Raw genomic sequence first — 26,066 nt, 5'->3', positions numbered from 1 at the left:
AGATGTAATATGCAGAGGGAAAACCTGCTTGCACAGAGCAGACATATTTCTGGGCATCTACGTAGTTAGCAGAGGGAGGATGTTCAATTAGTCTCTTTACCACAAGCTCCCCAGTTAGTCTCCCTCTGGAAAATAGGTGAGAAATTCTTATATTCCTCTCAATATGTTAATCAGACAACTGGTATCACAGTTCTCTAACTGTGTAATACCAGTCCCCCTTGGCAGATATATTTTATTTGGATAATGATGTGAAATTTAAGATCTACGTTTCAATTGTAGAGAGCCATAGGCAGTTGTCAATTTTAGTGACAGACATGAACCTGGAGCTAAATTCCTGTGCACAAGCAAAAATTCCAACAGGCGTAGCGCAGTTCTGGTCCCTTAATAGAAATACATTTTCTCCCATTGAGGGGCAGTATTTTTAAACTGTGCATTGCTTCTCCTGGTGCTGGCGAATCACAAATGCTCTCAAATGCTGCTTTTTACTGGGACAGTTTGGTGACCTCAGCTATCAAGCAGTCTGCTGCAAAATCTAATGGGTATCTACTTTTTCTGCCTAAAGTGTCCATCGCGTTGGTACCAAAGCACTGTCGTATGAATCTCCTGCTTTTCTTTCCCACTGCTGAATATAATTCTGCCTCATCCTGTTCCTCTGAATCCCTGGTCTTCCTTGGCAGATATGATTTTTAGCGCACACTACACTTTGTCTCTCCTATTCACTTCAAAATGTCTTAAATCTAAGTTAGCTTCTGGGTCCAGTGCAGAGAAGGATTTTCTTTAGCTCTACCTAAAATCTCAAAGACTTGTTCAAGGTGGCTATTCAGACCTCTCTTTCCTTTTTTTTCAAGAGCAATAGCCTAACAGAAAGCATCCTTTTCCTGTAAATACCAAATTGTAGGTATATCATCTTAGGTTTCTTTCTGTTGTTGTTGTTGTTAATATCATTATTATCGTTACTATTATTTTGCATAAAGTTTAGAGGGGAGATTTTCAGTAAGTGAGAGTGACATTTTCTTTAAAACTTGTGGGTGTATCCAGAGCCTGAGGTAAAGATGAGCTGCATTCTATTAGTGTGTGGATTTTTTCTCCAAAGTAGATCTAACACTGCTGAAAGCTGTCCCCAGAGCTGTCAATCAAAAAAGGAACGATATGAATAGCAGCAACAGTAGCACAAAATTCCTCCATACTATATTACAATAGGCAAGGCACAAGGTTAGGACTCAGGGTTCTTTTAAATCTGATTGTTCAGCTTTGCCATCTAACCAGGAGGAATAAAAGAAAAACACTTGTGTCAAGTCAGTCTAAAGCCAAATTACTTTTTTCTCCGAATACCTAATGAAAAAGATCGTTTGCATTTCTTTTTAAACATTTTGCAGTAAAAACTTAAGAGCTTCTATTAAAAATTAGAGTTGATCTGGATGTTGTTCTGTTTCCTACAACATACTTTTAGGATGCTGTGGTCCTAGGTCCATACCTCTTCCCTCCTCAAGTCAGAACAGAGTTGTAAACAAAATCTCTCAGCTTTAACAAGGTGCTTTAGTGAATGCACTGTGGAAATGCTTGGACTATAACTTTCATCAAATCTGCTTTGTTTCACCAAAACTACTTAAGTACTAATGAATGCTGGGACTGGAGCTGTCTTTCAGGTACATTCCTCAAACACTGAGCTATACAGTTACTGTACACTCTGTGTGGCCAAGATGGTAACTCCTGCAAAGCTGAACTGCTCCAGCTCTGACAGCAGAGGCAGAGCTGCCTCAGACAGCCCTTTGGCACAATAGCTCAGGCACAGCAAGAGAAGGTTGGATCCCATTTCTCATGCCAGAAGGAACCTTCACAATTAGAATCTGATGTGGGAAGGGACCTCTGATATCATCTAGGACAACTCCCCTGCTCAGAGCAGGATCAGCTAGAACAGCTTTCCCAGGACTATGTTTGAATCTCTCCAAGAATGGAGGCTCCACCACCTCCCTGGGCAACCTGTGCTGGGCTTGGTTTGCCTGACAGTAAAAAGGGGAATTCTACTGTTTTAGCAGAATTTCCTGTGTTTCAGTTTGTGTCCATTGCTTCATGTCCTTTCACTGGATACCTCTGAGAAGAGTCTGGCTCTGTCTGATTTATTCCGCTGTATTGTGTAGCTACATGCACAGACAAGATCCCCCAGAGCCTCCTCTTCTCAAGGCTGAAATGTATTACTCTAAGACTCCCTGCAGTCCTCACTGACAGAAAACTCCCCAGAACAAACATTTCTGCAAGAGGGTGAGTGCTAAACTCTGGGCAAATCACTTACCTCCTACATAAACTCAAAGATCTACTAGCTAAGGACAGATTGAGGCATCTGCTTTTCGCCCAAAGACCATGCCTAGCAGGTAATTTGGAGGAAGCCCCACTCATTTAGAGGTTGGGAGAATTTAATTGTGTGATCAGAGCTAGATAGTGACCATTGGCTCAGGATCTAGCAGCGTTTAGTTTACTAGTATAACTGTAGCCACTGACCACATGGGTCCTGGGTGGGTGTCACCTGTCACCACAGTAGGTATTTACATCTGACCTAACGGTCTGAATTGCCTTCAGAGACATGGGAGAAAGATCCTTCTAGGACACAGTTCATCTCATCCTGAGGCATGTTTCTAAAGCAGGTCAGGTGGGTCAAGCCCCGGAAATGTCTGCTTCTCTCTGTGACTGTAAGATGATTAAAGCAGACCCAGCAGCCTACGCTGTAGGCGTCTGAAGCCAGTGGTGAACAAGCACAGCCTAGGTAAGTGCCTCCTTTTTCACTGCTTAAAGTCCCCAGGCATCAGCTATTGTGACATGCCCAGAACAAACACAGTCTTCCTCATGATGGGTGAAACACTCAGTGCCCATGGGACAGGCAAATGCCAGCCCCGAGCACGTCTCCCTGACTGGATGCCACTCTCAAAGCTGATGTTAGCACTGGGTCAAGGATGAGCCCGCAGAGGGCTCGTCTTCCCAATCCCTTTTGCTCCTGCAAAACCTCAAATCCTCTCTCCCTTTCTGTATGGTGCCTGTGGACCCGAGCACCTGACCTGGTGCAGGAGCGCTTCAAAACCTTTGCAGACCTGCCTGTTTGCCAAAATACTTAAGTACCGAAGATACATAGTTAATATACTTCAGGGCCATATAAGAATTTGCAAATCTGGCTGCCATAATCTGCATCTCACAATGAAGGTTCCTCATTATGGGCACAATCCTGCTGTGTTAACATCTGCAGATGTTCTGACACAACCACGAAAGCTGCAGTAGGAAACGTCACATATTGCTCACGCTCATATTTCTGGCACAGAAGCAGTTGTCCTCTGAGCTGCTTCCCCACAAAGAACGCTGCACTTCAGAAGAATACAATGTGTGCTAGGAGGGTTTCCATTTTCCCAAAGAATCAAGGAAACTGGGGGCTTTAATCGTATTTATGATTCTTTTAAACTAGATTAGTTGTTCCTATTGTTAACAAGACCATGGTGCTTTTTGTCACGTTGGAAGTGTGATGTGCTTTAGCATACCCAGATTTGAAAACAGAAGCTGACAGGTTTTTGTTCGCAATTGTTTTGATAGTAGATTTTTCCTTTTTTTTTAATTCTTTCTTCTTCAGATTCTGTCTCTATTGATCTTTAATGGCTTCCAGATGGGATCACGTTTGGCCATTTTATAGGCTGAGCTCTGAAAGACTAAGAAAATACAGTGTAAAAAAGCAGCCCATTAGCTAATAAAAAATAAAAAGGCACTGCAAATATACTAATAAAGTTTGTAATGTCGTAATATATTAAGGAGATGACAACTGCGCAGGAAATAGGCCTGGCCTGGCTGCATGGAATAACGAGGGAGTTTTAACAGCTTATGGTAGAGGTAACAGCTGTTGAGCAAGAGCAAAACATTGCTTACATTTTACATTGTAGCTGAAACAATACATTAACTGGCCTTCCTGCTAAGGCCTCCACTGTCAGCTAAGCCAGTAAATTCCTCTATGGGAGACAGCATCTTCTCATCCTTCTGGTTTATACAAGGTTGGAGATGCCAGCTGCGGAAATGGGTTGTTGAAGGTCGTGATGTTGTGCAGATTGTGCAATGTAGCTTATCCCAGCCACAGACTGTCAGAGAAGAGACATTAGAAAATATCCTCTAGAGTCTAATACACTGATAAGAGTATCTCGGTCCTGCTTCCATGTGCAGCACACCCCGTGTAGCTGTCAAGACCAGTGTGAACGGGGTGTAAAACATTACCAAACAAGACCATTTGTTTGCAGAAAGCAGAGACTTTGCACCCACATACTGGCACGTGTGCACATATGCACACCTATTTTGCCCTTGTGCATAGTATGTATCATAAGGTGATGCTTTGTACTGATTAAAGTCATTTGCACTATTATCATACATGCACCAAGCACAAGGCTTCTTCAGCTCTTATTTCTAATTATATCAATGTCGTTAGAGAAGTTGCTGACAACTGTTCATGCAAGGTACTGTGTGTATGCCAACTGCATAGGCAGTCACAGTTTTAAAAAACTTGCCATTTACATGCCCAGGATTACCAAGGACATAACAGTGTTTCACAAAAGGGGCAAACAGGAGGCGTGCTTCAATGTAAAGTCATCTGAAAACAGCCACTTCTGCAGAAAACCTGTGTGTGAAGAATGCAGTATCTTAGGAAGTGTCTTTCAGTTTGAGGAGTCCGTAAGTGCATCAGCAACGGTGTGTGTGTCTGCAGACACATGTATATGCGACATGCATGTCAGAGGTATATGTCTGTGACAGAACTGGGAGCAAAACTCACATTTTACTCTTACAGTTCTTTACTCATAAATCTCAAATTTCTTTCCTTTGGAACGAACTGCATTAAACTCCTGAGATCCAGATTTAGACTACCTGCCACTGAGGTCTTCTGTGTCTTCACAGTGTCAACCCTGGAGATCAATATCAGGAAACATTAAAGGCTTCTTGGCTGTATTCTGTTTTATTACTTGGAAACAATAAGCATTTGGTTTCCCAGTTGTTTCTGGTCTCATAATTGCAGTCCTAATACAAACGCATACAACAGCACTGGGCTTCTATGTACAGAAAATGACAATAAGATTAAGAACATGGGCTTGATTATAAAGGCGCCATTAAACTTCGGTGTCATCCTCTTAGTGCACTCCACCCCTTCCCTTCAGAAACAAATGGTGTCGTTGTTTGTTTTCAGCTGCAGAAATCTTCATTAAAGTTGAGGAATTAAATATAGCACTTTAGCTAATTAATTATGGTTTGATCATTTTGACATCTCCAAATGACTCAGCCACATACCTGGAAGCTTTGTCAACTCAATTGCATCTTTATTTTTGTTGCCTTTAACCAACAATGAAGACTAATGCCACTCTTTCCAGTTTTCAATCACCTCTACAGAAGTGCTCCCCTGGCAATGTGCAGGGACAGACCTAATTAATCCCTCATCTGCCCTGCGCTGTGTCTATACATCACACTGGCAGTTGGAACTGCTGCTTGTTTTAAGGCTATTGCTGGAATGAAATGCTCATCTGTTTTTCAATAATTTTACCACAGGTGGTGATTTGTAATTAGAAAGGGCAGAATTCAAATTTTGATTTTTTTTTTTAAATTACCATTATTATTATTATTATTATTATTTAGGAGAAGCAACTGTAGAATGGGAATAGATGAGAGGAAGATTAGTAGTAGTAGTAGTAGTAATAATAATAATAATAATAATAATAATAATAGCTGCTGCACAGCAGGGAGAGAGCATTAACTTCTAGCACTATGAACAATAGTAGATTTTTGGCTTATTGAGAGAAAAGGACAAAGAATTGCACCAATGCATTTGCACACAGATTAAAGATCAAAGACTTAAAGAAAAAATATTTTTGCTGAGCACAGAGGAGCTTTGACAGCTCAGAACCTCTACAGAGCCCTGAGAAGATCCCAGTATCAAGTCTCTTTTCTACCTCTTTTCCACCACTTGCCTCATTTGTTACTGCTTTCTGCATGAAAGCAACTCCTGGTTGATGAGGTGTTGGTACACAGGTTCTTACACTTTGACACCAAATTTTGGAAGCATGATTTACCCAATGGCAAGACATCTGCCAAAACTGCTGGATAGATTTAGCATGATGTATAATGTCATGGGAAAAGATCATGACTACAAAAAAGTCAGAGATTTCACCATATGCTGGGCCTCTTTGGTTGATATCCATGTGGTTTTGCTTGATATTCATTATCAGCAACCACTTAAAACCTGATCAAATTCATCTTGAGGGACTATCACCTTAATATGTTTTGGATCAGGTTCTCAGATGCTGTGACAGGTACAAAAAGCAGTATCTGCATTGTTACTTGGTTGTGACAAATACTCATCAGCTCTAAACGGTGGGGTTCCGTGGCCTTACATAGTATTCTGGACTAATTTCTGTAATGGTTTCAAAGCACTACAGAAAAGATATGCTAATGCAAATGCTATAGATATGCTGCAGGTTGATTTTAAACCCAAAGTGACTAGGACATTAGCCTACACTCCTAACACCCTATTGTAATTTCACAGAGACTTCACATATGGCCTCATGTAAGTGGCTTAGAGTGAGATTTTTAGAGGCATTGGTATGTTGGTAGATATGTGTTAGTATCTAGTAAGGTTTTCAAGAAAACATAGATTCTAACACTGTTCGATTTAAGCTCATAGGAACTTGAAAAATTCCTAAGCAAATATTTCTGTCTTTAGAACCCTCATGAGCTCAGTACACTACCTCATGTTCCTCTGACTTTCTTGGTGACTCCTAGATTGCTTTGAAAACCACATGGTGATGTAGGTAAAGGTTGAGATCCTACCCCTTTCTGAATTAGCCCATGGTGTCTTGTAATGAAGACTTCCCTCCTGTTTCAGGGTAGGGTTGTTCAGCTTTTCATAAGGCAATGAAATATGAATTAATCTAAGGAATCTAAGTCCCTAGCTCTTACATTAGCACAGTCCTGTGAGAGATCTGGCTTGCAGGCCTTCCTTTGTTAGCTGTTTTGTATGAACTGGAACAACTTCAAAAGCAGAGGCCCACCTCACACCATCCCATTGTTCCGGGAACAGCGAAGTCTTCAGGGAAGCAGAAAATCTGGGTCCAGTTCCAAGCTCCAAACCACGCAGAGATGAGTTACGTGTTGTTACATCTCTGCTGGTTACGATGGGTGCACCACCCCTCCGAGACGTTTTACGCCCTCAATGGGAAGAGAGGCTAACTAAAACCCAGTTTAAGGTTTCCTATTCTTGATGTGTTACTGGTAAGGGGAGGAGAGAAGTATGCTTATGTGCTGCTTCTGCTGCCAGTGAGGATGGGATGTGCAAAATAAATTAATGAGATTTCACCTAAACAGACCCTCCCTCCAAAGAGCAATTGACCTGGTTTTCAAGGTCTGTGCCTTAAGCAAAGCATTCCTCTGGTTGGTTGCCACACCAGTAGCCTCAGCACCTGCCTGGTTTTCTCATGCCTAGACCTGGCCTTGGCTGGCCTGTTGTGGCTACTTGGTGCTAGGAAGGGGCTTCCTAGCAGGTCTTCCAGGTGACATGGGTTCCTTACCTGCATTCACAGCCCCTTTTCTAATGTTCTCAGTTCAACGCCATCTGTTATCCTTGTCTTTCGACTTGTGGCCTCTTGCAGTTCTCTGCCTAAATCCCACCAGGGCTCCTGTCCCTAGGACCTGAAGGACAGAACTGTGCTGTGCTAAATGACATACCTGAATGATTCCTAAATGTTAGATTAGCCTAAAAATTCTTGGGTTTGGATGTTCTGTTTGTTTGCTTTAATTTTGGGCTACTGAAAGAATAATAGCTTGACATTGAAAAAAAAAAAGGTCCAGGAGACAGGGAATTGTACCTACCCCTCTCCCCATCTTCCAAACCTATCTCACGAATTGAATACCCAGACAAGTCACAGGTTGTGGGAATTACCAGACAGACACCATGCATTTTTCTTGCTCAGCTATTCCAGAATTACTTTTCTTTTTCACTTTTCCTCTTTCTCAGGGCACCTTGCCCATTTCCTGATGCCCCAAAATCTCTTTCTATGTGGCCAGGCATTTTGTTTTAATTTTTTTTAATGAATTCAGCTGAGCACCCACACATCTTCTTAACCATGGATTTGTACGCTTAAGAGAAGACATGGAGATATGTTGATGTTTTTGGTTAGTATTCATGCCCTCAGTACCCTTTTTTTTTTTTTTTATTTTTTTTTTATGAATATACATGTTTTCTTGGCTGTTTGCGCAGGAACCCATCTGTTAGAATGGCACGGTTCCTGCTCACAAGTGGAATCAGACCCTGGCTGGAGGGGGGAGGTTTCAGGCAACGGCAGGTTTTTAAGTGGAGCAGCAGGAGCCCTATGGGAAGGCGCTCCCCCATGCCGGCACTGGCACCACCTGCCTCCCTCCACAGCAACACACCAGTTGACACCATTGCACCGACGGCCAGTGGGGCCAAGTGGGTTAGGGGAGGAAGGTGCAAGGTTCAGGGGCTGCCAGGAAAAGTGCTGGTGTTGCAACAGTGCCCTTTGAAAGTCGTATTTGGCTAGGGCAATGGCACAAACATATTCCCACTGACACTAAACTTACTGCTTTGCTTTCTGTCCCCAATATCCATGAGTTTGAGTTTTCAGACTCTTCAGTCATAAATACAAAACTTTACATTGTGTGAGAAGCAATTTGGAGCTACTTACAGACGCACCCAGGCTTCCCTTTTTGAGGATAAGACTAAAACTGTTTCAGGAGAGACTAAAACTGTTTCAGGAGAGACTAAAACTGTTTCAGGAGAGCAATTAAAGATCTGTCTAGGTGGCTGGAGTGTTAAACTGGCTATAAAGATCTTCTGAGCAGCAGGAATGACATTACAAGTACCAGGGAAAATCCACAGAAGAGGTAAGACATAAACCCAGGAGTTCCCCAATTTAAGGGATCTTTCAGACTTCTAGAATTGTTCCTGGCTGCATTAATGAGAGAAGGAAGACCTCAAAAAGTAGTGGGTACAGAGCAATAATTCTACTGTTACACCAAAGGTCTTTATTCAGTTAACTTGAGGCTTTCTCCTTATTTTTCATTTTTATTTAAGTTGAAGTAAAAAAAAAGAAAACAAAAATTACCTGTAACATTGTAAGGGTGGTGACCATGTTAAAAATAAACCCCACTGTTAATCAGCTGCCTCGGTGGCCAGCAGACAAAAGATTGAGGAGATTTGGAAACTAAATCACTCCCTGGTCTCCAGACAATGGATGATGGGATCCACTTCCACAGTGGCTCTAGGAAGCTTGTTTTTCAGCTGCTCAAGCTTTATTTATTTCGGCACCATTAGTGAATTTAATGTCTTTTATCCTGAATTTTTTGCTCATGAACCACGTATGTGAGCATGGTCTTAAGGGGAAAGGAATAAGAAGTCCTAAATTTCTAGGTGGTGGCTCTACCCTGTCCCAACATCAGCTTTTATTAGAAAACAGGATCCCAATTTGTTTTTTGACTTGAAGCTCAGAAACTTCTCAGATGATTAAGTAGCAGCCTTCCTTCCAGTTTAGCCTGGATGTAAAGAATAACTACACCTATTACAAAAAAACATCATGCTGTCTTCTTGCTGTGGCTTTTTGCTTCTCTAACCTTAAGGTTGATAAATATTAATCAAATATTTTGAGTTCAATGTATGCTTAATTGTTCTCATCCTAAGAGTGAGAGATGTCTGCTTAAGGATTTTGTTCAGCCAGGTCCTTGGGAAGCAGAGGAGCCTATTTTCTTCTCTCAGTGGAACAAGAACATGGTTCCTCCCTTAATTCAGGACATTGGTGGGACAATGAAGGAATTGCATGTTGGCAACTCACATTTCCTCTAGCCTCTGGATAAAGGATTGAGTTTTGTGCATGCTGCCAATCCTTTAACGATCTTACACACCCTATAATCACCCTAAAAATTTGAATAAAAGGGGGGGAAAAAGACTGAAAAGGAAAAGAAAAATCCTGAGGGCTGCCTTAGCCAAATATCTTGGACTTGAGAGCTATTTGATCATTAGTCTTAGTATGGATAATCGGTGTAATGCTAAATAAAGAAATTATACACTGAAATGGAAAATTCACTTGGTAAGTGCCCAAAGAATTATTTCTTTTCTGGAAGCTAACATTCCCAGTGAAAGGCAAATGTTATTTCCCCCTCATTGTGCATTGCTTCTTGAGGTGTTTAGCTGGGGTGTGTGTCTGTATTTTTATACGCTGATGCTAGGACTCCCCTATGAAGTGTGGCTTCACAGTCTGCCAAGCAGCATCGACATGTACAGAAAAGCTCTGTCTTCATTGTGCAGAGCTAACACAGGTTAAACTCAATTCAGGTTTTTAACATTAGCTTGTCTCCCCCCTTGTAATTGATTTTCCCTGACTTTTTTGTCTGTTTTAAGCAAGGGTACCAGAATAAAATTTCAGAGGTACTTACTTTCAGGTTGGTATTGCTATTCTTTGCACTGAGGATGCTGTGGTAGACTGAGGAGTGTTTGCAAAAGAGACTGATTCCCTGGAAGCCACTTGAAAATTATATGTTAACTGCAAAATTACAAACACACACATACATAGGAAACAGGGATTTGATCCAGAAGTCTTTGCAGTTGGGGTGGGAGGATGCAATGACAGGTTTTGGCTGCGTATATGCAAGCAGGGCACAAGGATGTTCAGACTTCACGTCACCTCTCCCAGTTATCTCTGCACTGAAGTTATAAGGAAAGGGAAAATCTTTGCCCCAAATTAATCAAGATCCAGAAATTAACAGGAAGACAGAACAAAATGAATATGGAGAGGAGGTGCAGAGGAGGTGGGAGGAAATAGATGAGGAAATGTGTTTGGGGAAATGTAGGGAGAAATGGAGGAGACGTGGAAGAAGTTATTACTGGGGGCACAGTTGGAGAGGTGCTCTTGGAGGAAGATGTTCAGTGAAAACAGGAGGTACAACTCTGAGGGGACTGTGGCCCAAGAGCAACCCATGCTGGGGCAGGAACAGATATCTGCCCATGACAGATACTAGAAAAAAATAATTCCAAGGCATAAGACACATAAATCCTTTTATATTTAAATATGCTTGACTGGATCAAGGGCCTGTGATACAGGTATGTGTGGAATGAAGACAAACTCACACTTGCTTTGAATAACAGCACAGCGATGATCACGCAGTATTATTAACCTTGACTCTAGAAATACAACACTCACTTACCAGTGTGCTCCTCCCATAGCCAACTATTCTGAGTGCAGCTCTATGATACCAAGACCATACAGTTAGTGATTCTAGAAACAGACTACTTTGGTGTCTTCCCATATTTATCTGGATGCTCTACCACATATGGCATGACCATATTTCTAGTGATTTGCTTGACCTTAATGAAAGAGTTTGTTACAACACTGGCAATGCAAGTTCAGCTCAAAATTAGTTTTCTCAGCCTCATGTAGCCTAGCGTGCCTTGATAGCTTTTTTTATCAGACCATCAAATATTTCCCACATGTAACAGGCCACTAGACCTTAAAATACAGCCCTTTACTACAAAAGTAGTGCTGTCTTTAAACTTCTTATAGAAACAACCCTACATCTTTCTCATTGATTAACTGCAACTCTAAATCTTCAACCTGTCTCCATCTCCTTTTTAGTCTCAACACCTGTTTTGCCCAAATTTAGGTCATGTGAATTAGTCCTGTCAAACAACATAAGAAGAAAGTCTGCTGTATTCCAGGAAAAAACATCTCAGGGCTTCAAATTAATTTGTGGAATTTAAACACTGTTCCTTCATTGAAGTTAGGCAGATGTTAAATATCAGTGCTAAACATATAGAGAAATAACTCCTAGATGTGTTTCTTTTTTTGTGTCCTTTATCTCACCTGAAAGCACAGACAGCAAACATTGCGATTCTGTGCCAAGTCATGATGTGTGTGGTTTTGTGCCATGTATTCACCTCAGATGCCTGTAGTACAGGAGGAGTGATATGCCCCTTCAATTTTAATGATGTACTTTGCAGATACAGTCCAAGTATCTGTAAAAGAAACAGAAGGGGAAGAATGAGGTTGAAATCTTCTGAAATCTTGCATATCCACATATTCCATGGTTACTTTCACACTGTATATGAAATTGTGATAGCACAGTCATATTGCCTTTGTGATCTCATGTGAGTCCTTTATACTGAGCCACTTTTTCCAGTATGATGGGAATAAAGCTCTATACTCTGCACCTTTGTTTCTAAGGATTCAGTTTTCTGAAGATACCTGCCAGTACACTGAGCACAAAGGGCAGGGTTCCTTCCACCCCATGGACTAATATCATAACTTGCACAAGCAATGTCCAACAGCCACTATTTATTGGTTCCCCTATGATCACACTGAAATTAGCCATTAAACAGTGAAAAGCTGAAAGTTGTATTTATTTGTGACAAAATAAGCAAGATCAATCTCTATAAAGAGACAGTAATTAACAACGGTGTGTTAGTCACAGTGCATTATATATTGAGAGACAAATACTTTGCCAATAAAATGGCTCTGTGCAGACAAAGGTGAAAAGGCCAAGTGGGTTATGGAAAGACACGCAGCAGAACATAAGAGCACACAAGTCCTGTATCTCAGGCCTCTTCCATCTCCTCTAACTTCTGCAGAACTTACCAAGACCTGTTGTGGGCTAAAATAAAAACAAAAAAAAGGAAGTTGAATAATGGCAGAGACTTTCCAAGGGTAGGGTCTGTGGGAGTAATTGAAAACCCAGTGGCATCCTACGTGCAGTTAAATGTGAGCGGACAGAGGACTGGAGGACATGCCCTTTCAGTGCCCAGCGAGAGCAATCCTGAGTTGTCAAAAGTGGACAGAACAGATGACCTCAGAGGCTTTTGCCATCTCTAATTTTAATGACTCCTTGAGATGCATGGCTCAGAAATAGATAGACACGTATTTCAATGTTTCACGACCTTTGGCACACCCAAGGAATGCTTTAGCTGTCATGATGTCCTGTGGTAGGCTTGGCGCACACCAAGGCAGGAAAAAAAAGCCATCATCTTGGCCTGACTTTGCCAGAAAAGTCTCCGGTTTCACCCCATTAATGAAAGTTGTCATTTCTCCTGCAGTTCTGAGTGTGTGTCACTGGCAGAGAGGAGGCAGAGAAAAAAGGTGTGTGTGTGTGTGTGTGTGTGTGTGTGTGTGTGTGTGTGTGTGTGTGTGTGTGTGAAATAAAAAAATAAAACCTCAAATCCTAAAAGTCATCGTAACAAACTTGCTGCTGAGTGAAGTTGCTGTTTGGCTGAGCATGGTGACTGCTGTGCTGTGACAGATCCTGTCAGAGAGGCACTGCCCCGGCTTGCAGGTGTAAGCATGACCTATCAAACTGAATGGGAGCTGACAGAAGGGATTTCGGCAACGTGAAATGGAGAGCTGACATGAAAACAGTGACGTGTGAGGGACTGAATCACCGCAAGCACAACTGTCACAGATGATGTCCAGAGAAATGACAGGAGAATACCAACTTTACTTGATGTCAGTTTAGTTGTCCTTTGTGTTTGGACGAGTAACTGCTAGGAAGGGGAAAATTTTAAAAGTGCACAGGAAAGGAAAAAAAATAATCACCAGAAAACCCACATGTACATCCATTTCAGCTCAACATCTAAAGCAGGTTTTGTGTCTTAGTGCAGGCAATTCTCTTTGCTGGCATTTCTTGACACACTTTCTTCTGGCTACAAGGGTAGGTTTGCATAGAATGTTTTAAGACTGAGGTTTTCTGTAGTCTACTGACAACACTGAAGAAGACCTGCTATGACTGCTGCTGTCAGCTAATTACTCCTACTTCAAGGATGAACAGTCAGTTACCTTTCCACAGCAAGGAGCAAACATTTTCAAGGCATAATTTTCTAAGGATAAAAAATAAAGCAATGTACTAAGACATCTGAGATTTGTGTTGCATCATGCTGCAGACTTCCTCCATTGGACAATCACTTCATGTCTGTTACTCCTCCTGACATGCTGTTGTGTAGCTCATCAACTCTCTGGGACAGTAGCAATCTCTTCCTTGCACTCTTCTAAGTGCAATCAAGTCTCATCTAAAGCAGGTATCTTCAGTCTGTGTTTCATGAAAATAGCCTAAGTGTAGAGCAGAAATGGTTTTACTATGTTGAGACTACAATAAATATATAAACCTCTTCATGTTGTCATTAATTATTCAGCAGTGATCATGGCCAGGAGTGCTGATGTTAGAAAGATGCTAAAGACACCAGAGTTCAAAAGGGAGCAGAATAATCACAACATTACTACTGCCTCTGCCCGTGCCAGGCTAGGTGACAGGATTGATGTGAAGGTAGTGAAATGTGAGGGGCATGATGGGCAGTCCTTGAGGCAAGGAGGCAAGGTTCACACTTCTCCCATAGTTCTGGTTTTAACTAGAGCACCAAATAGTTTCTCTAAGCTCTAAAGTGAAGTGGATTTTGAAATCTTTTCTTTCTGTGTGACTGGAGTGCCCTGAAGTAGATCTAATCCCATATATTTTCTTTCAGTTCAAGAAAAGCTATTTATTGTTGCTTTTCTGAGTGAGCAGACAACCCCTAGGAAAAATTATGGTTGATGAGTGAAAGTATAGACTGGAGAGAACTCTAGATCATAAATCACTTATTCTCTTGGCTTAGTTACAGTATCTGATTTGATGGGGTTTAAAAAACAAACCAACAAAGAAGACCAAACAAACTCAAACAACTTGAATTAAGTCTGGTTCATATACTAAAAGAGCAGAGAATATTAGAATTAATATTTTCTAATGAGGACAAAATTGGAATACTAAACAGAAGTTGTTTTCTGTGACCTTGAGTGTTTTCTCTGACCTTGAGCAAGTCCCCTTTTTCATCCTCTACTGGCTCTCACTGTCTATCGACTGCTTAAGGCAGGGATCCACTCTCCCTGTGAGTCAGATTCATAGTCTACAGAGTCTGTAAGAATATTTCCATTGATTTCTCAGGGTTCTGGATCAGCCCATCAGCAACCGTGCAATGCCTCATTCGGTTGTCACATTTGTACTTCAAACGCCCAAACGTTTCCACATTGTAAATAATAGCTAACATCTCATCAAATTAATCAGCTGACTATCAAATCAGATCATGATTACAGATGATCAAAACCTGGAATATTTGTTTCTAAACATTGTTTCTTTATTTTCAATTGTTTCATCTGAGAGGGGAAAAAAAGCTAAAACTTCAGAAATTACATAGAAGGTGCAATTACTGAAGCATTTCCTTTCAGAAAAATTAAAATAACCTTATAAAAACTTCAGGTTTTCAGAACCTGAAAAGCCTTATTTTAGGTGAATGGCATGCTGCAGTAAAACAAACAAAATTATGAACTTTGAAACTATGGAAACAGAATGTTTCAAATTATTCTTTGTGTACTGAATTTTGTTGAGTCATTGTCTATCAACAGCATATTAGTGTTTAGTGAAACTACCATTTTCTGTCAGAAAACTATTTTATCCAAAACCATTCCAGTCTTTTCTAAAACAAAAGAATTTTGATCATAGGACAAATCACATAATAAATTGTACACATTTTGATCAAAGGCCTAACAAATTGCTCAGAAATGTTGAGATTATATGATAGATTTTCTTTCTTTTAGAATCATATGCATATGTGGCACCAGCCATGGTATGACAAAAGACTTGGAAGAAACTAACTACATATAAACATTTCTCATTCATTATCTTGGGTTTCTGCTACTGTGTGACAAATCATTAGTCGTAGTGTAAGGCAAGCTTTAAAAATGTAATTACTTAATCATGCAGTTAGTTCCCCATCAATCCTACCAGCACTTGTTCTTAACTAGCTTTAAAGAACAAAATTAGGAGTAATTTGTAAGCAAAAGTAATTGAGGGAAGGCTGATATTGCCAAGGTGTTGACAGCACTGCACATGGTGTTTCTTTTAATTCCCCAGCAAAGCAGTGGTCTGCAAACTTCTCTGAATAGCACTGCTGGCTGGCTGCTGGTGGAGCCTTAAAACATGCCTCAGTGTCCTAGCACTGGGGTCACAAATGAGAATTTTCTCATTTTGTGTCATCCCATCTTCAAGGGTGGCAGGAGGGAGTCATGGGGTCATTCAATGTGATGGAGAGAGGATGGGTCCGTGAGACCTGGATTTTAGGTTTACAATTAATCCTGTCTGCTTTTTGGAGATCTTGGCATCAGGAACAGCACTGACCCAGAAAAAGAAAAGGCTGTATTGAGAGCCAGAAGAATCAGAGCTTGTAGTCAGTGATTTTTATACTTGCATAAAACTCCAGGGGATCTAAATTAGGGTAGAGTAGAAATGGGTGGTGAATGGGAATTTTTTAATGCGATCTGTTTCATTGGAGAGTGCAGATTCATCAAAGCTTGGTCTGTCACAAGGAAAAGATTATTAACACTTTTTTCACCTCTGACAATCCTGAAAAGTGTTTTGAAAGCATTCAAGAATCTGGTCTTGTTATTTCCTAGAATGAAAAAGTCTAGTGCCTGATTTAAATCAGCTTGTGAACCACAGTGTGTGCACGTATTACATATCTACCTATCTATCTATTCGTACAATACAACCCTGAAATAGTCAAAATGAAAATGAATAATTTTGAAAATATTAAAATTAAATACTTAAAAACTAGAAATTAGGTTAATTTTGGCATCCTTGTGCTTGAAATAATAGTAAAGCTGGCTGGAAATATATCTGTTAATGAAAGAAAGTAAATTACTAAAAAAATTAAATCTTTATGAAGACAGAAAGGAAATTAAAAATAAGATTTTTTTTTGAGGGAGGGGAGGAATGGATTGACTTGTACACAAGATTTTTTCTTCTTGAGCTTATTAAGTTTCCATGCAGGGTGCTGCACATGAGGTTAGTGTTTAGGGAGATTCCTCTACACCTGCTACGTATGTTATTGAGGAGAAAAAGATCGATATTAGCTAAGTCAACCGGCAAGAAAGCAAGGAGTTTTCCAGTGGAAACTTGTCTGCTTTCTATGAAATATTTCAGGAAATCTAATGTCAAGATGTATCTCTTTTGAAAATTGGCTCTTTGTTTTAAGGAAAATTGGTCTTAATTTGGGAGGGGGAGGTGTCGGGTCAGTTTTCACTCTTCTCCAGCAGCCAGCAAGGCAATATGAACTCTGAGGAAAGAAGGAAATCAAGAGCTTTCTGATACTGTGATCTGTGCCCTCCCGCATGCTTGCAGAGGTACAATGGGAGAGTGGCTTTTCTGAAAAGAGTGTCCTTCTGGTTGGGGGTAAGGGGTGGAGAAGGCTATGCCAAGGGAATTATAAGAGATTTAATAAGAACCGTGTGCTCATCTTAATCACTTCTAAAGCACTTGAAGCTCTTGCTATTACAAATCCTGCCTTTACATCATACACTTGTCTTGGCTATGAGTTGCAAATAGGGAGGGAATGGAAGAAAAGTCACTTTGGCTGTATAAAAGTGATGCATGCTCACATCTGTAACATGGTGTTTTGCACCTTGGCAATTCAAAGGGATGGAGAAAATCACACCAAGCTATGCACCCAGGTAATTTACGTTCTCCTTTTTTTTAGAGACATTGTGTGGGTAGACCGTTAGTTTCATTTGTTGCTTTAGCCAACAGGTATTTTAGCAACAGAAACAACAGCATTTGCTTCTAGGGTTCTTGCACTAAAGATCAGGATGTAAATAGTGTTTTTCTTGTGATTAGCTGAATGAGGACAGGCTTATATTGCTTTTTTGCAGACAAAAGGAAAACATCTCTGTTCAGTCCTTGAGCTGGTGCGGCATTACTCAGCATTGATCTAGGAGCTGTATAACTGTTACTGAAGCCCTAGATGAAAACTGGGGGGGAAAAAACCAACAAAACCACATGTTAAAAGTGTATTAGACGATGGCTCTGAATACTGCTACAAAACCAGTTGCTGGTGCCCTTTAGCCCCCTAGGTTTCTGCAGGAATAACATGTGAAGAAACTGAATATTGGCCAGTTTTCCAAACTACTTGAAAGACCTATTTGGGGGAAATAAGAATGTGACAGATAAGAACAGCTGTGATGTAACTGTGTTTATTGCTTGGTCCAGCTGATTCAGATTAGGATTGAAAATGGTAGAATTCATCTCTGTTACACGTTAGACAGCTAAATATTGGATGTCTGGATCTTGTGTTCTCAGGTTTGACATTTGTTGTACCAGTAGACAGAAAGCAGTACCTCCTGAGAGCTCTTTACCTGTCTTACTGTAGAGACCTGTGTTAGGAAGAGACAAGTCACTCTCACAAAGGATCTCTTTTTATTGACTGTGAAAGCACCCCTGAGTGCCTAGCAGAGACAAGTAACAATTAGACACATAAATGGGATGAGCAGAAAGACACTTGGATGCTTTAACCTTGTCTCATGACAGAAAGGGAGACTCTAGGCTCTCCTCTAATTTTTGCAGTGATGTGTATTTGTATATAACTGAACCAGTTTTGCAAATATCCTTTCTTCATTGCTCAACACTGGTATTTGTGCAACATTAACATTTTGTGTTTAGCAACATACCAGGGATCTGAGGGAAGATGAGCCAGCTTCACACATCCAAAACCTAGGAAAAAGGTGATGTGAACAAACTAGATTAGCTGGACAGAAACCATTTGTTCCTCATGAGCTCTCACCCTAGACTCTAGACCTTCTAAGTTCTGTCTTTAATGATGGGTCTTGTTTAAAAACTGCATAATGTGGGGGTCTCCAGTATTCAATAAAAGGACTGAAACTGCTACACAGTGCCACAGATTCACTTGCTGAACATGTCATGAGGCAAAATTTTATAGGCATTGTAAAATCTTTTTACCACACACAGCTGCATTACCCAAAATTACTCAAATCTTCAGGGCATCTGAAACACACACTACAGCAATAATAGGCTTTGCTGCTTAAAAAGTGATTATGACTAATGCACAAAAACAATTAGCACCAAGCTTAATTGCAAAGAGTTAAGCACAGTGTGTATGTACACATATATATATATATAAAAGTGTAAACATATATGTATATATTTGTGCATAAAGATGGCATTCCATCCCTAGTTTCTTACTAGAAAACAGGATCTAAGAAAAGTAAAGATGAGGGGAATATGGGTATTTCAAAGAAGAAAAAAGCTAAAATTAAAATAAATTAAAAAAAAAAAAAAGCACAAACCCAAACCCCAAAACAAAACACAAAAGACTTAAAGAGCTTGTTCAATTGAAGAAATGGAAGCCACTCAGAAAGCACAGACAGTGCTCTTAGTGTTAAGGGTAAAGAGTGCTTTACTAAGAATGATCATAATTGAGTTAGAGCTAAATGTCCATTGACAGCACACTCATTTTGAGAGTGAACAGAAATCGATACTCAGGTGAAGATTACAAAAGAAGGAAAAACTTAAATTCTATTTATTTCCTGTTTTCTTAGCTGATTTTTGAAAGTGTTTATGTTTTTTGCCTCAATGGCCATGTTATCATGAACTTCCATACGTGAAGTACTTGTGTACTGATGCTTTTTCATGCTATCAAGATTTACTGGCTGAATGATCCAGAGGAAGCCAGTATGTGTATTCTGCTGGCTAAATTCAGGACAGCGTGTCGCATTTCATGCCTGCCTACCTCCAGCCCTGCCAGAGAGAGTCAATGCAGTCTGATAAACTAGCAGAGCAGGTACCAACTATTTTATTACTTTCATTGTTTGGAGAGGTTGTTGTTATTTCTTGTGCAGCTTCCAGTGGTGGTGATCCTTAAAAAAAGGACAGAGTTGTGATTAAAGCAGAAATAATAAGGGAAAAATGAGCTAAACCCTCAACTGTTGCTGGCTTCATTGACTTCAAGAAAAGTAGGTCAACTGATGTCAATTGGGGGCTCCACCAGTTGAGTTAGCTGTTCCTTCTGCTTCAGGCTTTTGCTGTGACTTTCAGTAATTACACTGTACAGCAGGCACATAAGCAGAGTGACTAAGACATCTAAAATGAGGCGGATAAACACCAGAAAAAATACAATTATTATGAGTAGTACGAATTGCAGTAAGGCCCATAGGCTGGAAAAGGCAATATTTGTAGTGTGCAATCGAACATGGATAGGGTGATGCCTGGGAACACTGCTGTGCTGGCAGGGCTCTGCCAAGCAACCCTTTCACCCCTGGCTGTGGATCACTGCGTTAATAACTATGTCAAGGCTTCCTTGATTCTGCTGCTACAGATGAGTCGTTTGATGCTGCTTTAGACTCTGCAGCTGTCTTTGAACTAGTAAACCTGGAACAGAACAGCAGGTCAGTGGCTCAGTGTAGTTCCCACCATTAAATTGGTAGCATAGCCACTGGATTGTGGCTATATCTAATATATAGCCTAGCTATATTTTCACAGAAAACTCACATGAATTATTCGGGCCACGGCACCAGAGCACTCCCCACCAGGTAGCTTGGCTTTGAGGGCAACAGTGAATGGCTGTATGGATATAAGCACTGCTGCACCAAGTAAGCTGAGTCCCAGAATTGTCCCTGGCTCAGTCTGTGAGACTGAAGAAAGTCCAGTGTACCTCTACAGTATATATTTACCCTTTAAGCAGATATCTCTTGTTGAAAACTAAGGTTTTTGCATTTATAATGAATACAAAAAGTATATATTGACATGGAGATCAGAAACACGCGGGTTTTCTGCTTGGCTGCTGTACAGGTGTGGATCTTGGGATTTTTTTGGCTGGATTCCTCTCTTAAAAATAATTAGAAGGTCAAAAATTTGGGACCCGTGGTGATGCTACAATATTGATATTCTATTTATGATTTACTTCACTTAAACTAAAATTTAGGCAAGTAGTATTAACTCTACAGCTGCTGCTGCTAAAACAGAAGAAGACTTTTTCAGAAGAAAATTTATCCATCTCCTAGATGTCTTTCTCCAGATGGGACAAATTGAGCATCCTCCTTTATCAACCATTAAGGGACCCTGGATAACTTGCTTAGAACTTAGGCCTGGTGTTTCAATGATGAAATTAAGGCATGACTCATATTCACATACTTGAGGTTTGCTAAAGGAGGCTGGAACATCCAAAGCCCCATGATAGTCAATGGGAATCAGGTGTCTAAAGCCAAACTTTGTGTAGATCAGTGCTCCTTACCAAACTGCGTCGGTGCAATAAGCTCTGCCTTGTAGGGGAATTCACAGTCATGGTTTCCCTGTCTGGTGCCAGGTAATAGTTAAGCAGTTAACTTTGCTGCATGTCAGTCAGGACCCCATATGGAAAACTATCTGAATTTACCACTAAAGTGGAACAAATACCATTTGCCTTGTTCTATACTCAGTGGCCCAATTTTAGGAAGCATCAGAGGACGACATTGTTTGAATAGCAATCACCCTTCAAAATAAACCCACTGGAAAGAATTAACTAGAATGCACAATTTTTTTTTTTTTCTCTTCATTCTTTAATTTCTGCCATATCACTTCTATAATAGCTTACACAGATTACAGTGTTACTTCAGTGAACTCTATTAACATATTTGCAGTAAGAGAGCTTAGAGTCTTCAGACATAAACCAGGACTCTGCATAACTAAGTGCTATATACACACTGAAGAGAGAAACAGGCCCTACTCTAACGTGACATTCTTCTTACGTAGAACTATATATTGAACTTTTCAAGTATATTCTAAATACTCAAATCCAGCTGTTTGAAAGCCAGAGAAAAGATTACACAAAACTTTTAAAACTTGAAGTTGATGCCTTTACTGTTTTCACAGAATTTGAAATATATTTGTAGGAGCTTTTTCATCTTCATACATTCACGATGTATTTGTTCTTTAGCGGTGATAAACTGGAGCTTTCTTGTTGCAAATCTGGTGTCTTAAAAATTCAAAGTTTCAGAAAATGTCAGCAGAAAAAACCTGATATTTTACTCAAAGGCTGCTGTGTTTTGCATTTCTGATGGAAAAAAAATTGGAAAAAAATAGCTCTCTAGGAGAACATCTGTTTGTGATTGACTTAAATCATTAGCCTGGTGTTTTGTTTTGTGGGTTTTTTTTTTTCCTCTGAGAACCAATCTTCAAGCTTGTTTCTATCCCATCTAATAAAAATCTAAGATTTTCCTATATCAGTTTTGAAGAGACCAAAATGCTCAATTTTCACAAGAGGGAGAAAATAATAGTGATTAAGTTGAGCTCTATACCTCCCAATAGAAAACAGATATTTTTTATGGAAAGTGGCCACAGCTGCACATAACAACATGCATTAGTGCATCTTGCAGGGAAATGAAATCGAACAGCAAGACATGATCATAAGCATATCTTGGAGTGCAGTCAATTTGTCCAGTAAATATTGTGGCATTAACAGTTTTATTTGTTGATCATTTCTGATGTTAATGGTAATGGGCCCCTTTGGTATTGGGATATTTATGTCTGACAGTGTGGTGCAATTTACATTAATAAGACTCATTAATTTCAGATGGTTTCTAATATGGAGGAAGGAAATATTAGAAGTGTTTTGTGGTTTTTTCCAGCATTAGTCTCTCTCTCCACACAGCACAGAGCCACTAAGCTACATTGCTGTACAACAATGAATGTTCCCTTGTTGTTGTTATTAATGATTTGCTTGCCTGCCAGTGTTGAGGGTGGATAGCTGCCTCTTGGAGAAATTATCCTGCTTCCACATTTTACTTAGACTTTTCTTTTTTTTTTTCCTTTTTTTTTTTGTTTGTTTGTTTTTTGGTCTGTGTGGAACTCATAATTCCAGATGAAACTAGAAGCATTTCTGTTTCCTTCTCCCTTTTCCTACATCCTCTTTGCTCCATTGATGATGATAATCCTGGCCATCAGTTAGAATCTGGATGCTAAAATTAAGTACAACTTTGTGGGAGGATCTATGACAGAAATGACAATTCCTTCCTTGAAAATGATACAAATGACTCAGTTTTTTAGTGTGTTCAATTTTTATAACAGGAAATAGAAAGCTAATTACTGGTTATTAAGGGCTTTCTAAATCTCTTTCTCTTTTATTAGTTGGACAATGAACAGTTACTTCATATGAGATGGGAACAGTCAAAGCAAATAATTTACTGGGATTGATTTCCATAATGGGTTTTCAGGCACAGACTCACAACACTGGCAGCTGACATGATTGCCACTGTCCTGCCTTAGCTTTAAAATGTTTTTCATTCTTTATGAAAATGGAAGATTCAGAGTTTTAGCTCTATAGAACTCAGCTAGCTGCGCTGGATAAAAGTGCACAGCCTTGCAATGACTAACTCCACAATGTAAAGATCCTGGTTTGGGTTGGGATTTGTTTTACAATACCTTCTCTTGTTTTATTTTGCACGCTCTGAACAAATAAATTTGAAAATATGTTCTTTTTCAAGCAGCACAGAAAACATGAGACTTTCTTAAAGAAAAGAACCTAAGCAATTCATTGTGTAGATAAAGCTGACGAGTAGGGCTGTGGAATGAAAATGTGAGGTTTTAGCTGTAGGGAAAAAAAAAACAAAACAAAGGAAACACTCAGGGTTTCACTCAGATACCATTAAAAAACATCTCATTCTTATTACTTTCATCCCTGAGAAGTTTTTACAACAAAACTGGGTGCTGTTCAGAAAGGTGCATTCTTTTTCAGTTCTCAGCTTTCCCTCCAGTGACTCAGCATTACAAGGAAAAAAACCTCTCCAATTTCTCTTAGAATCTAGATATGAAATAAGAAGGAATATTTCAGAACTCATTAAACATATGGTAACAAAGTTGAGTCTGAACAAAATCCTAGCTGGAAAGTTCATCACCTGATTCAGATAGTTGTTGAAGTTTAAAAAAAATCTTGTATGGAGAGCAATCCTGTGTACATTTATGCAGGTGCATAGCTTTTGGGTCTTCCATTACTTCTGCTAAAAGCAGCATCAGCAAATGGGCATGCAGTAAAATATGTGCTGAGGTGTTTAAAATAAGTATTTAATAAATGGAAAAAAACTACAGGCTGGCAATTAGAAAAGGGAGTAACTGACTTAAGGAACCGAGTGAAGTTAAAGACAGTCAAAAGCCAAGTTTAATGTATTAGGAAACAAAGGTGTGCCCAAAAAGCAAAGTGAGAGATGGTCTGGGTAACTTGTGCCCAAAAGTATGAAAGAAAAAAAAAAGAGGCCAGCAAAATATTCACAGAGATTCCAAATCCATTTTAGACACAATTGGCAAATGACCGAAGAAACAGCTTGCTATGCTAATACAGAAAAATAGTAAATGGAAGATCAGAACTATGCTAGGGCCTCAACAAAATTATGGAAAGGGTTATTTAAGTTATAATTATTAACAGAAAGTAAGTGAAAATAAGGTAACTGCCAAATATAAGGTAGAGGAAAACAGGCACCACAAGTCAAACCTTGTGTACTTTTTCAATGTCGCCACAGGTTTGATTTCTAAATGCAGCATGTATTAGGATTCACTCATATATGTTCATTAAAGTGTTTCTAACCGCCTTCTTTGTCTATCAGTCCTTCCTTTACTGATAGAAGAAAGAGATGAGGTTAGATAAGAAAGAATAGCCCTGCTCAGAATTCCTCCATTTTCATCACTTGTTGACAGTTCCATTATTTCTGTTGAAACGAACCAGAAGCATAAATCCATGCTCTTCCCTTTTGCCTGACTGCAGGCAGATGCTCAAGCAGCAGCAGGAAAAATAGCTCTGTCCCTATCTCCCTGAAGCAAAACTGCTGCCCCTGGAGCGAAGGGAAATTTCAGGAGCAAGCCAAGAAATGTACATTTCTCATGACCATGCACTCATTAAACCTTCCACTTTGTGTGTGCAAGTTCTTTATTTGCATCAAAGACAAGGGTGGCTCTTTCTGTAGCGCAGACTCCTCTTTGATGGATGCTTTCTAAAGCTGCCAACAAAAAAAATGCAATAAAACAGTAAAGGGAGGTATGAAATGAAAATAACAATGCAATGGAAGTAGTTTACTATGCAGAATTAATGTCCTTATGGCACTATCGTATTAATTCCCCTTTTTCATATTTATATGGTGACTGCAGAGAAATACAGATAAGTTTTATTAATATTTATTTTTAAGCAGTGTCCCACCTGCTTTGCAGCCATACAGTTGTCTTGCAGGTGAGCAGTTTGTGGATGACACCTAACTAGTTCCCCAGGACTACAGCTGTACTAATACACCAGACAATACCAGGTAAGTCCTATGCTTTGGAATTCAGTTGTCTACAGGACTAAGCCATGTCTGGTTTGGGTCTGTCATGGATCACCTAGTGCTCTTCCGAAGATTTCCATGCACATTTTGGTTTAAGAAGGGCCAAGAACCATTTCCAATAGGATATTTGGATTAATCATCTCTGCTTTAGTGAATACCAATAATATGGACTGCTTATTCACGTACACTAGCAAACTGCATTAAGAGGCATCTTAACTGGTGATGCCACTGTGACCGATCTTTAATGCAAAAGCCTGAAAAGCCTGATCCTGAAGGTCATTTCACGAGCACTTTTTGAACAAACTTTTAAGATTTTGGGTTTAGAAATGTCCAAACCTACCAAAATATATTCATAGTATTTCATACATAATATAAGTAAAATGCTTGTCCTTTTCATTCTTGAGTTTGATTATATATATTTCACAACCAACTCTTGTGAATTGTTTCTCCTTAGAAGTCCTCTTAGTTATTTCTTGAAGTAATTTCAGCCCTTAACATGAATCTTAAGCAATGTAGGTTTTAGGTCTCCTTGACCTAAGTTTCAATTCTTTCTTTAATACTCAGATCCCACTGATCCTACCCTCAGTCGCTGCACACTACTAGTATCCACCATCTAGCTGTGGTAACAGGACACTTTAACCTCCTGCAGCACATTCCAACCTGTAGTTTGCAGTCTGCAAGTACGACTTACTGTGATTTAAGTTCAATCCACAAATTTGCTGCCATCCCAGGCTTCTGGCTAACTTCTATGGCTACATTATAGGTGAATTTCACTCAGCTGCTGAAGCGAGGAGACCCACCAACAATGTTGGCCATGCATATGTTTTAGAATTTGAAGGTTTTAGAGGAGTTTCAGTGAGTTGGGAACGTAATATTATATTTTGACTGTCTACCATGGCACCTGACAATTATTCAGGCATT

Source organism: Falco peregrinus, chromosome 7 (assembly GCF_023634155.1).
Source record: "Falco peregrinus isolate bFalPer1 chromosome 7, bFalPer1.pri, whole genome shotgun sequence".
NCBI lineage: Eukaryota > Metazoa > Chordata > Aves > Falconiformes > Falconidae > Falco > Falco peregrinus.
Note: the sequence above shows the minus strand (reverse complement) of the source record.